We start from the raw sequence: 15,364 nt of genomic DNA on the forward strand, positions 1-15,364 counted from the left end.
AACCTTAGTTCAAATAACAAATCAAAACTCAATGTTCAAAAGAAAATAACTGTCTGACAAAGTCAATACTAAAAACAAAACTAAAAGTCTTAAATAAATTCTGAAAAAATCCTAAATCAATGAGCTAACTCCATCTCTAATCACTCTCCCAACCGAAATCCTGCATCATGCTAATTTTCTAGATCTGTAAGAAAAATATAAAACTCATCATGAGCTAAATAGCCCAGTAAGCAGTGTATACCTTTAACTGAATAAATCAGGCAAATAATACTATACATATCGATTTACTGATAATAACAAAATCAATATGTAGTTTCATGAAATCATAATCATACTATCAATCATATACAAAATTTAATTCATCATAATTTCAAATTATGCTTTCATCTTAAATTCATCAATTTCTTAAGTTCTTCTTACCAACCATGACTATGACCACATATCCCTGTGGCAGGGTCATAATACCGCGTATCTGCTTGCGGTGGGCTGCGAATCATCTGACAGCCAAGTTCTTTGGAACCGCTGGTCTCGCTGGCGGTTTTATCGCTGGTCTATCTGGCGACATGTCGCTGGTCTCACTGACGACATAAATCTTCAGGACGGTCAATTGCCAACGTATATGCCCCCATTGGCGGGGTCCTCAACACAGTCAGGTTATCAAATTCATATTGTCTTCCAATTCATATATTATTTTCAAAATAATATAAATAAATGATATTCGAGTCAAATCCACCATATCATTTCTTTGTGATCATACATCATCATAATAATTATTCAACAATTAACTTCAATCATAAATAATTTTTACAATTAACTTTAATCATAAATAATTTCAATAATTATTTCAATAAATAATTTCAATCAGAAGCATGCATAAATTTATTTAATTCAAAATTTTATAACTTACCAGATAAATTCAATAAAAGTAAACACTACTTACCTCAAAAGAAAATCCAAACTAAAAATTCTAGGAATCTCGAAAATCCTTCTCTGAACTTGATACGTCAAATATCATATTTTTAATCAAAATTTTATCAAATTAAAACTAATTAAAATTATTAAAATCTAATGTCCTCATGAGGATCAACTTGACAACAGCATCCAGGATTTTCGGACTAATCCATGGATATTCTAATTATATTTATTTATTTATTTATTTATTTTATTTTATTTTTATATTTTTTAATTATTTCCATAAATCCTAAAAATCTAAAAGAGAGAGAGAGAGTTTTTCTCTCCCCCTTTTTTTTTTCTTCTTGTTCTTTTCTTGTTCTTTTTTTTTTCTTTTCTTCTCTTTTTTTTTTCTTCTTCTTCTTCTCGACTCTTCCCGCACCAGAATAGAAGACGGCAATGCCCTTCCTTGGTCGGGCCGTTCAGGCCACGACCGTCGCGGTGGAGACCAGCAGCAGAGGGAGACTGCTCCCCCGATTATGGAGGAGCATGGCCGGTGGTCGATTTCGATCGCCGGCATCAGAAAATCCCAGGAAAAAGAGGCCCAAAATAGAGTCTCCTTCCCGACCGAAAATCGACGACACTCGTCATCGGCAGCCTCAAGCAAAAGTACAGGAAGAAAGAGAAGGAAGAGAGGAAGGAGAGGAAGACTCACCCCGGCCTCCGGTGACCTCACCGGTGAGAAATCATGGTGAGAAACCGAACGGTGTCTACGGCTCCGATCGAGAAAGATGGAGAGAAAGAGAGAGAGAGGAGGCTGATGGTCGATTCCAAGGAGAGGGGAGATCTTCTTATAGAGGGTCCTAGGACTTCGAGAGGTCCTAGAACTCCCAAATTGCTCGGGTTTCGCCGGAGAAGAAGACTCCTATCGGGAGTCTTCTTCCCAATTTTACTCTATTTTTTTTTTTTTTGTTGGGCTTGGATCTTGATGTCATGGGCTTGGGCTTGGGCTATAACATTCTTCACCCCTAAAAAGAAATTTCGTCTTCAAAATTTTTCATACCTGTAGTCTCGAAGAGCTGGAGATATTTTTGCTTCATTTCTTCCTCTAGCTCCTAAGTAGCTACTCTTTCTGAATGTCGACTCCACTGTACCTTGACATAAGGAATGTTGCGACATCTCAGCACCTGTTCTTTACGGTCTACAATCCGTATCGGATATTCTTCATATGTTAGATCTTTCCTGGCTTGTACTGGTTCAGGTTCCACGATGTGACTTGGATCTGATAAATATTTCTTTAACATAGAAACATGAAAAACATTATGTACTCCGGCAAGTGAAGGGGGTAAGGCAAGTCGATAAGCCACCTCACCAATTCTTTCCAAAATCTCAAACGGACCCACATATCTAGGATTCAATTTGCCATGAATGCCAAATCTTGAGATTCCTTTTGAAGGAGATACTTTGAGAAATACATGGTCACCAACTTGAAATTCTAATTTTCAACTCCTGTGGTCTGCATAACTTTTCTGTCTGCTTTGTGCTGCTCGAAGTCATTCTTTAATTATTTGAATCTTCTCGACTGCTTGTTGAACAAGTTCGGGACCCAATATTTTTTGCTCACCAACATCATCCCAGTGAATCGGTGATCGACATCTTCTACCATATAAAGCTTCGTAAGGTGCCACACTAATGCTAGCCTGATAACTGTTATTGTAAGCGAACTCAATCAAAGGTAGATGCTCATCCCATGAACTTTTCATATCCAAAATATAGGTTCTCAACATATCTTCTAAGATCTGAATAGTTCTCTCTGACTGACCATCAGTCTGTGGATGAAAAGCTGTACTGAAATTTAATTTTGTTCCTAATGCCTTGTGTAAGCTCTTCCAAAATTGTGATACAAATCTGGTGTCTCGATCCGATACGATGGTCACTGAAATTCCATGTAGCCTTACAATTTCTTTCATATATAACTTTGCTAGTCTTTCCAAGGTAAATCCAACTCTAATTGGTAGAAAGTGTGCAGACTTTGTCAATCGGTCCACAATTACCCAGGCTGCATCATTTTTACTGGGAGTCTTCGGTAGTCCAATTACAAAATCCATAGTGATATGTTCCCACTTCCATACTGGAATATCAAGAGGTTGAAGTAGTCCCACAGGTCTCTGATGTTCAGCTTTAACTTGTTGACACACCAAACATTGAGCCACGAATTGAGCGATCTCTCTCTTCATATTATTCTACCAGTACATTTCTTTTAAGTCTCTATACATCTTAGTACCTCCCGGATGAACTGTATAACCGGTCTGATGTGCCTCCTGAAGTATTTCATGCTTGAGTGCTGAAACATTGGGTACGCAAATCCTATTTTCGAACCTTAACGAACCGTCTTCATGTATCTTGAATTCAGATTGAACACCAGCTTCCACTGAATTTCTTATTTTCAATAGTTGTGGATCATCATTCTGGGCAACTGTAATTCTTTCTATGAGTGTTGGCTAAACCCTCAAGTTGGCTAATCATACTGTTGAGTCATATATTCGGATGTCTAATTTTAGTTTTCTTATATCCTCCAATAATTGACTTTGGTGTGTGATTAAAACCGCCAAATTTTCCACAGATTTTCTACTAAGGGCATCAGCAACAACATTAGCTTTCCCCGGATGATAATGGATTGTTAAATCATAATCCTTCAACAGTTCTAACCACCTTCTCTATCTCATGTTCAATTCTTTCTGAGTAAAAATATACTTCAAACTCTTATGATTAGTAAACACTTCACACTGTGCACCGTATAAGTGATGTCTCCAAATTTTTAAGGCAAAAATCACTGCAGCTAATTCCAAATCATGTGTCGGATAATTCTGTTCATATGGTTTCAATTGTCTTGAGGCATAGGCTACTACCTTACCATGTTGCATCAATACACAGTCGAGTCCCTTTTTAGATGCATCACTATATATTGTGAAACCTTCATCTCCTGTTGGTATAGTGAGGATAGGGGCTGAAACTAATCGTTGTTTTAATTCTTGGAAACTCTGTTCACAAACTTCAGTCCACTTGAATTTAACCCCTTTTTGAGTAAGACAAGTCAAAGGTGCAGCTATGCGGGAGAATCCTTCTACAAATCGTCTGTAATATCCTGCCATTCCCAGAAAACTTCAAATCTCAAAAATATTTGTAGGTCTGTTCCACTGCATCACAGCTTCCACTTTTGCTGGATCCACAGAAATTCCATCTTTAGATACGATGTGTCCTAAAAAGGATATTTTGTCCAACCAAAATTCACACTTCTTGAATTTGGCATATAGTTTTTTTTTCCTCAATATTTATAGTACACACCGTAAATGTTCTTCATGCTCCAATTTACTTCTCGAATATATCAAGATATCGTCAATAAATACAACAACAAACTTATCAAGATAGGATTTGAATATTCTGTTCATTAAATCCATAAAGGCTGCTGGAGCATTGGTTAACCCAAAAGGCTTCACTAAAAATTCATAATGTCCATAACGAGTTCTAAATGCAGTCTTTGGTATGTCCTCTGTTTTGATTTTTAACTGATGATATCCTGAACGAAGATCAATTTTAGAAAAGACTTGTGCACCTTGCAACTGATCAAACAAATCATCAATTCGAGGTAGAGGATACTTATTTCTGATAGTATTTTTGTTCAACTCTCTATAGTCGATACAAAGTCTCATACTACCATCTTTCTTCTTCACAAATAAGACTGGAGCTCCCCAAGGAGATACACTAGGCCTTATAAAACCTTTGTCCAATAAATCCTGTAATTGATCTTTTAACTTCTTTAACTCTATAGGGGCCATTCTGTAAGGGGCTTTAGAAATTGGACTGGTATTGGTTGCCAACTCAATAGTAAATTCAATTTCTCTATCTGGTGGTAGTCTGACTAAATCATCAATAAATACATTTGGAAATTTATTTACGATAGAATATCCTGTAACTTCAATTCATCATGTTCTTTATTCTTTATTGATACTAGGTAACCTCTACATCCCTTTCTTATTATCTGTCTAGCTTGCACAAATGAAATAATATGTGGAGGGGTGGTTCCTGTACTTCCATCAAAACTAAAAGTTAATTCTCCCGATATGTGAAAGTTCACTCTCTTTCCATGACAATCCACAGAGACATGATAAGTAGCCAGCCAATCCATTCCTAGAATGACATCGAAATCATGCATATCCAGGACCACCAAATCTGTCGGTAGTTCTTTTTCTCCTATTCTAATACTACATGACTTGCACACACTTTCGATACTCAAAATACCACCTACTGGTGTCTCAACATATAATTTGATTTTCATAGGTTCACATACTATATCATGTTGTCTAATAAAAGTAGTGGATATAAAGGAGTGTGTAGCACCAGAATCAAACAAAACTGAAGCATGAATACCAGATATAGGAATGGTACCTGTCACCACAGCATTGGAGGCCTGAGCATCCTGTTGTGTGAGTGCATAGATCCTTCCTTGAGTTTTCGGCCTTTGACCTCCGTCCTTTGCTTGTGTTGATCTATTTTTGTCCATTTGGGGGCAATTTGCAATCTTGTGTCCTTTCTGTCCACATCTAAAATACGAACCGGTATTTCATGGGCAATTAGAAGTCTCATGCTCTCTTCGGTCGCATCTCGAACATCTAGCTGCCTCATTCTCACGATTCTTATCAATTGCTGGCTTCTTTACTGGAACCTTATTGTTCTGATTTCATCCTTGAGTTCCACTAAACCTATTTCCTTCTTCTGATTCCGTTCTCGCTCTGCATGAGCTTCATTAACTTCTCTCTCAATGATTAGGGCTTTATTTACAACTGAGGCATAGGTAGTTAGCTCATAGGATACAACTTATTTTCTGATTTCTGTCTTCAGTCCCATTTCAAATTTGTGTACTCTGTCTTGCTCAATCTCAACTAATCTTGGAACAAACTTGGCTAACTCCGTGAATTTAGCTTCATATTCTGCAATGGATCTATTCCCCTGTCTCAGGTGAATGAACTCCTGTTCTTTCTGTATTCTGACACTTCGGGGAAAATACTTATCAAAAAATTCATCTCGAAATCTCTCCCAAGTGAGTGGTATCCTATCATGCTCATATTTTTGTTTCAGTATACGCCACCAGTTGTATGCCTCGCCTTGTAACAGATATGCTGTGAAGTGGATCTTCTCTTCATCTTGGCATTCTTGCACGGTGAATGCCTTCTCCATTTCCATAATCCAGTTATCTGCTTCCAGTGGCTCGATGGTCCCTTTGAAGGCTGGAGGAGCTAGCTTCTTAAATTCGATGATATTGTTTCTCTGCATCGGATGTTCTCCATGTCCAGGTGTCGGTGAAAAATACTGACGTGGCTATGCATGTTGTTGTTGAAGTAACTGTTGCTGTGTTTGAACTATTCCGATCAGAGTTTGCATTATTGAGTCATGTTCGGCTCCTCCTGTACTGTCGGAGTATTTTCGATAGAATCAAGGATTCCCTCCTGCTGAGTTGTGCCACTGTTTAATTGGGGAGTATTATCGCCAAGTGGATTTGATGTCCCTCCTACCGCTCCTTGAGTATTCCTCGCTCGTCGTGGAGACATATTGACCTATGTTAGATTTGAGATAATAACTTATCCTTAATAAGGTTATAACTTGTGACAAGTCAAATCATAATCATCATAACTAACCTTTCATTTTCCTAATGTCTACCCATCACTCTCTCACTCTATTCTACATGTCTCTATCTATCTACTTATGCTCTGATACCATATTAATTGTCACGCCCCCAACCGAGATTTGAATTGAGGGACATGGAACCACCGCATACTTATAGAATACTTTTCCATAAGCATGCAAGGCATCTCATCATAATATCTTCACAAACAGTTAAATAAATTTTTCAATATTTAATAATCAAACCTTAGTTCAAATAATAAATCAAAACTTAGTGTTCAAAAGAAAATAACTGTCTGACAAAGTCAATACTAAAAATAAAACTAAAAGTCTTAAATAAATTCTGAGAAAATCTTAAATCAATGAGCTAACTCCATCTCTAATCGCTCTCCCAACCGAAATCCCGCATCATGCTAATTTTTTGGATCTGTAAAAAAAATATAAAACTCATCATGAGCTAAATAGCCCAGTAAGCAGTGTATACCTTTAACTGAATAAATCAGGCAAATAATATTATACATATCGATTTACTGATAATAACAAAATCAATATGTAGTTTCATAAAATCATAATCATACTATCAATCATATACAAAATTCAATTCATCATAATTTCAAATTATGCTTTTCATCTTAAATTCATCAATTTCTTAAGTTCTTCTTACCAACCATGACTATGACCACATTATCCCTGTGGCAGGGTCATAATACCGCGTATCTGCTTGCGGTGGGCTGCGAATCATCTGGCAGCCAAGTCCTTTGGAACCACTGGTCTCGCTGGCGGTTTTGTCGTTGGTCTATCTGGCGACATGTCGCTAGTCTCACTGGTGACATAAATCCTCAGGACGGTCAATTGCCAACGTATATGCCCCCATTGGCGGGTCCTCAACACATCAGATTGTCAAATTCATATTGTCTTCCAATTCATATATTATTTTCAAAATAATATAAATAAATGATATTCAAGTCAAATCAACCATATCATTTCTTTGTGATCATACATCATCATAATATTATTCAACAATTAACTTCAATCATAAATAATTTCTACAATTAACTTTAATCATAAATAACTTCAACAATTATTTCAATAAATAATTTCAATTAGAAGCATGCATAAATTTATTTAATTTAAAATTTTATAACTTACCAGATAAATTCAATAAAAGTAAACACTACTTACCTCAAAAAAAATCCAAATTAGAAATTCTTGGAATCTCGAAAATCCTTCTCTAAACCTGATACGTCAAATATCATATTTTTAATCAAAATTTTATCAAATTAAAATTAATTAAAATTATTAAAATCTAATGTCCCCATGAGGATCAACTTGACAATAGCATTCAGAATTTTCGGACTAATGCATGGATATTCTAATTATATTTATTTATTTATTTATTTATTTTATTTTTATTTTTTTAATTATTTTTATAAATCCTAAAAATCTAAAAGAGAGAGAGAGAGAGTTTCTCTCTCCCCCTTTTTTTTTTCTTGTTCTTTTCTTTTCTTTTTTTTTTTCTTTTCTTCTCTTTTTTTTTCTTCTTCTTCTTCTCGCTCTTCCCGTGCTGGAACAGAGGACGGCAATGCCCTTCCTTGGCCGGGCCGTTCAGGCCATGGCCGCCGTGGTGGAGACCAACAGCAGAGGGAGACTGGTCCCCTGGTTATGGAGGAGCATGGCCGGCGGTCGATTTCGATCGCCGGCGTCGGAAAATCCCAGGAAAAAGAGGCCCAAAATAGAGTCTCCTTCCCGATCGAAAATCGGTGACACTCATCGTCGGCAGCCTCAAGCAAAAGTACAGGAAGAAAGGGAAGGAAGAGAGGAAGGAGAGGAAGACTCACCCCGGCCTCCGGTGACCTCATCGATGAGAAATCATGGCGAGAAACGAACGGTGTCCGCGGCTCCGATTGAGAAAGATGGAGAGAAAGAGAGAGAGAGGAGGCCGATGGTCGATTCTAAGGAGAGGGGAGATCTTCTTATAGAGGGTCCTAGGACTTCGAGAGGTCCTAGGACTCCGAAATCGCTCGAGTTTCGCTAGAGAAGAAGACTCCTATCGGGAGTCTTCTTCCCGATTTTACTCTATTCTTTTTTTTTTTTTTTGTTGGGCTTGGATCTTGATGTCATGGGCTTGGGCTTGGGCTATAACATATATCACATATAATTTAAAAATTAGATCTAGAAATTTAATATAATTAAAAATTTTAACATCATTTTAAGACAACCATACAGCATAACAAATTATGTTAGGGCAACCTTATATCAGAACGACATCAAAAACTTTCAGATCTAAAATTTTTCTCTACAGATTTTAAATCTAAATTTAAATCTCATGCATATGATGTGGCTCTGATACCACTATTGTAGTTTTATGGTTTCATGCATGCATGAATTTACAAAATAAGTATGCAGCAGAATTTTAAAAGTTTTAGATTAAATCTAATTTAATCTAAGCATGCATAAGATCATATCTTCAAACTATAACAGCATCATCAAATGTGAGATAAGATTTAGATACAGAAATCAAATAAAAAAAAATAAACATAAAACAAACCTGGACATGGATCAATCTTCAATACGAACAGATGATCATGGATATCTTTCGAAGGTTCTTTCTAGCTGCACAAGCATCCGACCTCTACAGATATCTATATGAGACTCTGATATAATCAGAAGTCTTTTGATCACATTGGGGTGCTAGTTCTTTTGCAAAGATTGTATCTTGATGGTTGAAAATCTTCTTTTCTCTTAAGACACTCTTAGAGAATAAGAAGATGTAGGAGGATCTTGATCTCTATGCTAGAGATCATGAGAAGAACTCTTTCTTCTCTTTTCTTTCTAAAATTCATGCACCAAATTTCTACAATAGAGATGTAGAAATTTTGTCTAAGTTTTGGATAAAGAGAGGAGGAGACATCCATGTCTAAACATGGACAATAGATAGAGAAGAGGTTGTCATAACAACCAATGTAAGGAAGAAGGGATTTCTTCTAATTATCTCATGCCTAAACCATGGACGCTGCCCCATTCTCCCTTGCTTTTCTCCACACACACCACCCTTGGTTTTGGGGCATCAAACCTGATCACAAATCACCCCAAACCATCCTATAGGTGCTGGTTTAAATAGGCCAAAAGAAGTCCTGATTTGAATAGAAGAAAGAGTCTAAAACTATTAGGACTCTTCCAATTTAGATGCCGCCCATATCAAAACTTTTTCCACCCAGGTTTCACATGGTAGAAAGGGTCTTAAGGGGCTTATTACATGCACAAAAGAAGGGAGTTTTGGCATCAAAAATCTGGTAGGGTGTGCACTATTTAGGGTGCACAAAAAGAATATGGCATGGAGTCCTTATTGGCACATGGAATAAAGAAGTTTGAAACATATGGGACTCTATCATTAGATGGCTATTTTAATCCCAATAAAATATCAATAAATCTTAATCATATTAGGACCAGATTAGACTCAAATAAATAGAAATCTAAATCTGATTTGGAGCCTAATTAATTTAGATTAGATGTCTCCTAATTGGAGGAGGAGTCCTAGTCCAATTGGACTCTTTCTTGGTGCTTGAGTCAAACATAATTTTTAATCCTAATCCTATTAGGATTTGGTGCACCATGAAAATGAAGATTTCTAGACCAATTAAGAATACATACATCTTAGTCTAATTAAAAATTAGGTCAAATCTGAAAGGAATATACCCTATAAGCCAATCAAAATGTGTAATTTGATGGATATTCTTTTGTCTCCCGACAACTCATGTACTTATATTTTAAATAAATAAAGGCATTTAGTTCATCATATGCTGTGTCTTATTTTTTTGATTATGATGAACCCCATAAATTAGGGCTATGGTTTTAGGGTTATGATGCGATCATACCAGTGAGACCTAAAACCTTAAAACCCTAATTTTAAATATTCCTAGTCGATGGAACATTGAGTAAAGGATCAATATTTTGATAAGATCGGTACATCCTGTGTATGCTTGATGGAGAGGGTAATTGATCTCACAATTACTTGTATATGACACTAATATAAGGATGTAAGTGCTCATTAGAGAATGAGTTCATTGAATTGATCCAATTAAAGAACATCTGATGGAGTCTTATCAACATGTCAACAGATTTTTCTCATAGTGGGAATTGTGCATGTAAATCTTTTGACCTGAGACTGCCATATAACCTTATAAGCATGAATCCATATTTTGGATCATACTCATTCATGATTTAATCATGTACAAGGTGTTTTGGATATGGTGGATTGCTTATGAAGGTTGTGAGTAGGTCAATATGGAAATGATCACTCCTAGTAAGAGGAGATCGCATCCTATCTGCTTCTATCGAATAATGATTCAGGAAGACTTTGATCAAAGCATTATAAAAAAAATTAAAAATAGTTTCTAATATTTTATAAATCGAATCATTATTATCTGATCGAGAAAAATATGAATATAAAATTAGGTTTGATATTTTTTCATACCCAAACTTATATTCGGGATGCAGGATGATCGTAAGATCAAGTTGCACGATAATTTTCCACTGAAGGATATTTTTGATATTTTCATCAAAATTTCATATTTTCTAGATAGACATGATACATTGCTAGACGTCAATCATATCTTGTGAGTTTGATCGAATTAAAAAGTTTAATTTGATCGTTAATTAGATGCTATTTTGATTGATCGAAACAGGTTAGCTTGATTTGACCTAAATCGGCTTGGTTGTGTTCTAACCAAATTAGGTTAAATTGCACCCAGACTTACTACTAGCTAGATGTGAAACCCAATGGGTCACATACAAAAAAAATTTATCATGGGTTTAATTTGATTAAACCATGTTTGCAAGTTGAACATGCTAGCACATGTTGCAAACCCTAGCATCTAGATTCGAATCGGATTCGAATCGGGTTCCGATTTGGGCTAAGTTAGAACCAATTGAGCCAAATTGGATTTGGTCTTAAATGGATTCGAAGTATTCTGATTGGGCTTGCTATTGGGTGCCAAAAACTAGGGAACCACATGCCTAAGAGTCTATCTCTTGGCGTGTGAATTTAAATCCATGCGCATATGCCACATGGCGCATGGATAGAGTTGGCGCCCCCCTTGACTTGGTCTTATCTACTTTCTCTGAGGATTTTATTCTATGAAAGGTTTTTAGAACTCTTAGGAGGCATCTAAGAGTCCTTCTGAGTATTAAACTCTTCGTAGAATAGTTAGGAGAAGAGATAAGGATAAAGCCATGCGCCACCCTTTGGAAGCGCCCCTTGACCAATTCAAATTAAAAGGTTGTTTTGACTTGTTCCACGCACCTTATCTCTTGTGCCCTTCCTGAAGTTGGCACCCTCTATCTTGGCCATTGGATGGGCTTCCTTCCAGATCCAAAGGCATGGGTTGATGGCACCAATAAGAGAAGCATTGCGACTTCTCATGTGAACACCGTAAGTTGAGTTTGGAGAGTGCTTCTGAAATAAGGCACCTCTTCAACCCAACTTTGATGTCCACATGGCTTTTTCTCATCAAATGGGGTATGAAAAATTGAGAGGAGGCATGAGATAAGGTGTGAGTGGGCGTGAGATGCTTGGTTTGCACCCCTACGTGCAATATAAATAGGGGTGCATGCCGAGGAGTCATCGCTCATTCCAAACTCTTCCTTCTTTCTTACAATAGGCTCATCTTGTCCAATTCTCTTTATTCTTCTTCTCTAGCCTAGACAAGGTTCTGATAAAGGATAAGAAGTCTTCCAAAAGGCTTAAAGAATTATAATAAAAATTAAGGTGACAAGGAGCAAGAAAGGAAGGCAAGAAAAGGTCCAACAGGGTGATAGCAAAGCCAAGAAAGGAGGTTCTGCCCAAATAGCATTTAAATTCTGATAAATTAGAATTTAATTGTAGAAAAATTTTAAAGACGTTCTAGTGGGTTGATCGAGTCCTCATGTGGATCATTGTTGAGGGTGAACACGTGGGCACCTGGTGGAAACCCTTACGGACTGCTGCTGGCGATCGAGCACAAATTAGGGTTTAGCGATAAGAGGTATGTTTCTATACCTTATATTATGATATTAATGCATATTATATGGTTTAAATTCTGATAAGGTGATCTTGGAGGTAGGTTTTGATTTCATAATTTCATAATAATTGCTTTGAAATCCATGCTTTTGCCTTGACCACAAACCTTGCAGTGGTATCAGAGCGACCTTGTTAGAATTAAATCATATGATGATATGTTAATGATTTAATGGCAATATTATAAATATGATATAATCATAATTTATAATTTTTATATATGATATTAATATGATGAGATCATATTCATTATTTCATAATTAAATTATGATGTATATAATTATGGAATGTTGCCCTGTCATATTGAATTGTGTTCACTATGATGCTAATTTTTTTATTCATGTATTTAGTATGATATAGAAATTAAATATGCATTGAGACCTGAAAAGCCCTCTATAAAATGATATTAAGTTGTAGTGTAATTAACCAATAGCAGAACCAGTCCAGATGTCTAATTGATCAATCAGTGTCTAGGAAAGTGGTTCATGATTGGTAAAGAGAACGTGGTTTCTAATTGGTTCCATTGTCTGACCTGGCCAATTTATTGGTGTCTAAGGAAAGCAACGAGGGACCCCCACCTCTCTCCCACTTATCTAGCTGATCAGATTAATTTAATTCTTGGTTGGGATGCATGGTGTTATATTCACTACATTATGGCCTTCCTTCATGCTAGGACATTATTATGTCACGAACCATATTAGGTTTGTTGTTTAACCACAAGATCGATTATGGAAACTGACATAATATTATTCTGGTGCATCAAGATGCTTACAATATTTTTGAGTATAATGCTTTGTTGTGTAACCATAAGAGCATTTATATTGTATTTTGACTATATTGAAATGAAGGGTCCTACTTAACTAAAACATTATGGTTTGTTGTGTAAACACAAGGCTATTAATGTTTTAGAGGCCAGGTTTTTTATTGAGAATTGCATGAGATGCAATTGGAAAGAGTTTCCTACCTTTAAACTTATAAAAGGTTTGTTGTGCAACCATAAGATCTTTTATAAGGAATTAGGGTCTCAATCCCACTAAGAAAATCAATCAAGGTTTTCTCGAACATCATACTAGAGGGTTATAATGTTTGATAAAATAGTGAAAGAAATAATTAAATTAAAGTCCTAATTTAATTATGCATATCATCTTGAGTTGTTTGCTTATATATTGTTCTTTATTATGTAGATTAATGGCTTCTTCACTTTCACTTCGCTCCATTTTGGATACAAATAAATTGACTGGTCCCAACTATATGGACTGGTTGAAAAATCTTAAAATTGTACTTAGTCAAGAGAAGCTTTCTTACATCCTCGATACCCCTGACATTGAGTCAGTTGGGGAGGATGCCACAGAGGAAGAAAAAACCACATATAGGATGTGGCAAAATGATTCTTTAACTGTCAAGTATATCATACTTGCCTCTATGACAAATGAGTTGCAGAGGTAGCATGATAGCATGGATACTCATTCCATATTGCTTAATTTAAAAGAGCTTTATGGGAAACAGAGTAGGACTGCTAGATATGAGATATCTAAATAGTTATTTCATGCCAGAATGGCAGAGGGTCATCCGTACAAGACCATATTTTGATGGTTATTGACCTGATCACTCGATTAGGTCAATTAGGTTTTGTTATGGATGGGGAGTTGAGTCAGGATCTAATCCTGCAATCACTCCCAGAATCATTTTCTCAGTTTGTCATGAACTATCACATGAACAAATTAAATTCTTCCTTGCCTGAGCAGTTAAATATACTCATGACAGCAAAGAGCCATATCAAGAAGGACAAGGCTCCTCTTCTTCTTGTGGATGGGATCTCCAAGAAGAAGGCAGGCAAAAAGGGTTCTAAAAGGAGGCTGAACCCTAAAGGTGGTATAAATAAGAGGAAGAAAGGAAAGAAGACCTCCGGACAGTCGACCTGCTTTCACTGCGGCAAGGCATTGGAAAAGGAATTGCAAGGTTTACCTTGCAACAGTGAAGACTGGTGCAAATAATGTACCAAAAGGTATGTATGAGATACATACAATATTATCATTGAATTCTTCCATTTCAAATTCTTGGGTATTAGATATCGCCTGTGATTTCATATCTACAAATTATTGCAGGGGCTACAGAAAATTAGAAGTTTGAGGAAGGGAGACTTCGAGCTCTATGGTGCTGGAGGAGAGTCCATCTAAGCAGAAGCTGTAGGGACAAATATCTTGAAGTTTTCTTCTAGAAAGATCTTAGAGCTAATAAATTGTTATTACATGCCTAAGATCATTAGAAATATTGTATCTGTACCCTTATTGATAAAACAAGGATATCAAATATTTGTAATGAGCAATGGTTGCTCGATTAATTTTTCTAATGAAATAATTTGCCATGGCATTTTTGACAATGATTTGTTGACTCTATGTTTGAATGATAATATTTTTCATGTTGATGAAAATAAAAAATGTAAGAGAGATAATATAAATAATACCTTACTTTGGCATTGTCGACTTGGTCATATCAGTGAGACTAGGATTAACAAGTTGTACAAAGAAAAGTTCTTTGATCCTTATGATTATGAATCATTAGGAACTTATGAATCATGTCTCATGGGTAAAATGACCAAGACTTCATTTAGTGGACATGGAGATAGGACAACGAGTTGTTAGGACTTGTACATACAGATGTATGTGGCCCTATGATAACCTAGGCCAGAGGTGGATACTCTTATTTTATTATATTTATAGATGATTTATCTAGATTTGG

General features: G+C 36.2%; 1 long non-coding RNA gene across 2 annotated transcripts; it reads left to right on the top strand.

Moving 5' to 3' along the window:
- The first annotated feature begins 12,226 nt into the window (after positions 1-12,226).
- On the top strand, positions 12,227-14,919 carry LOC140854518 (uncharacterized). 2 transcript variants are annotated; one of them, XR_012137728.1, is made up of 3 exons: positions 12,227-12,593; positions 14,371-14,630; positions 14,731-14,919. It is a non-coding gene; the product is annotated as an uncharacterized lncRNA (long non-coding RNA). The 2 variants fall into 2 exon arrangements; XR_012137729.1 differs by having other exon boundaries at positions 14,390-14,630.
- Positions 14,920-15,364: the final 445 nt, after the last annotated feature.

The sequence above is a fragment of the Elaeis guineensis genome, unplaced genomic scaffold (genome assembly GCF_000442705.2).
Source record: "Elaeis guineensis isolate ETL-2024a unplaced genomic scaffold, EG11 Super_Scaffold_1000033, whole genome shotgun sequence".
Classification (NCBI taxonomy): domain Eukaryota; kingdom Viridiplantae; phylum Streptophyta; class Magnoliopsida; order Arecales; family Arecaceae; genus Elaeis; species Elaeis guineensis.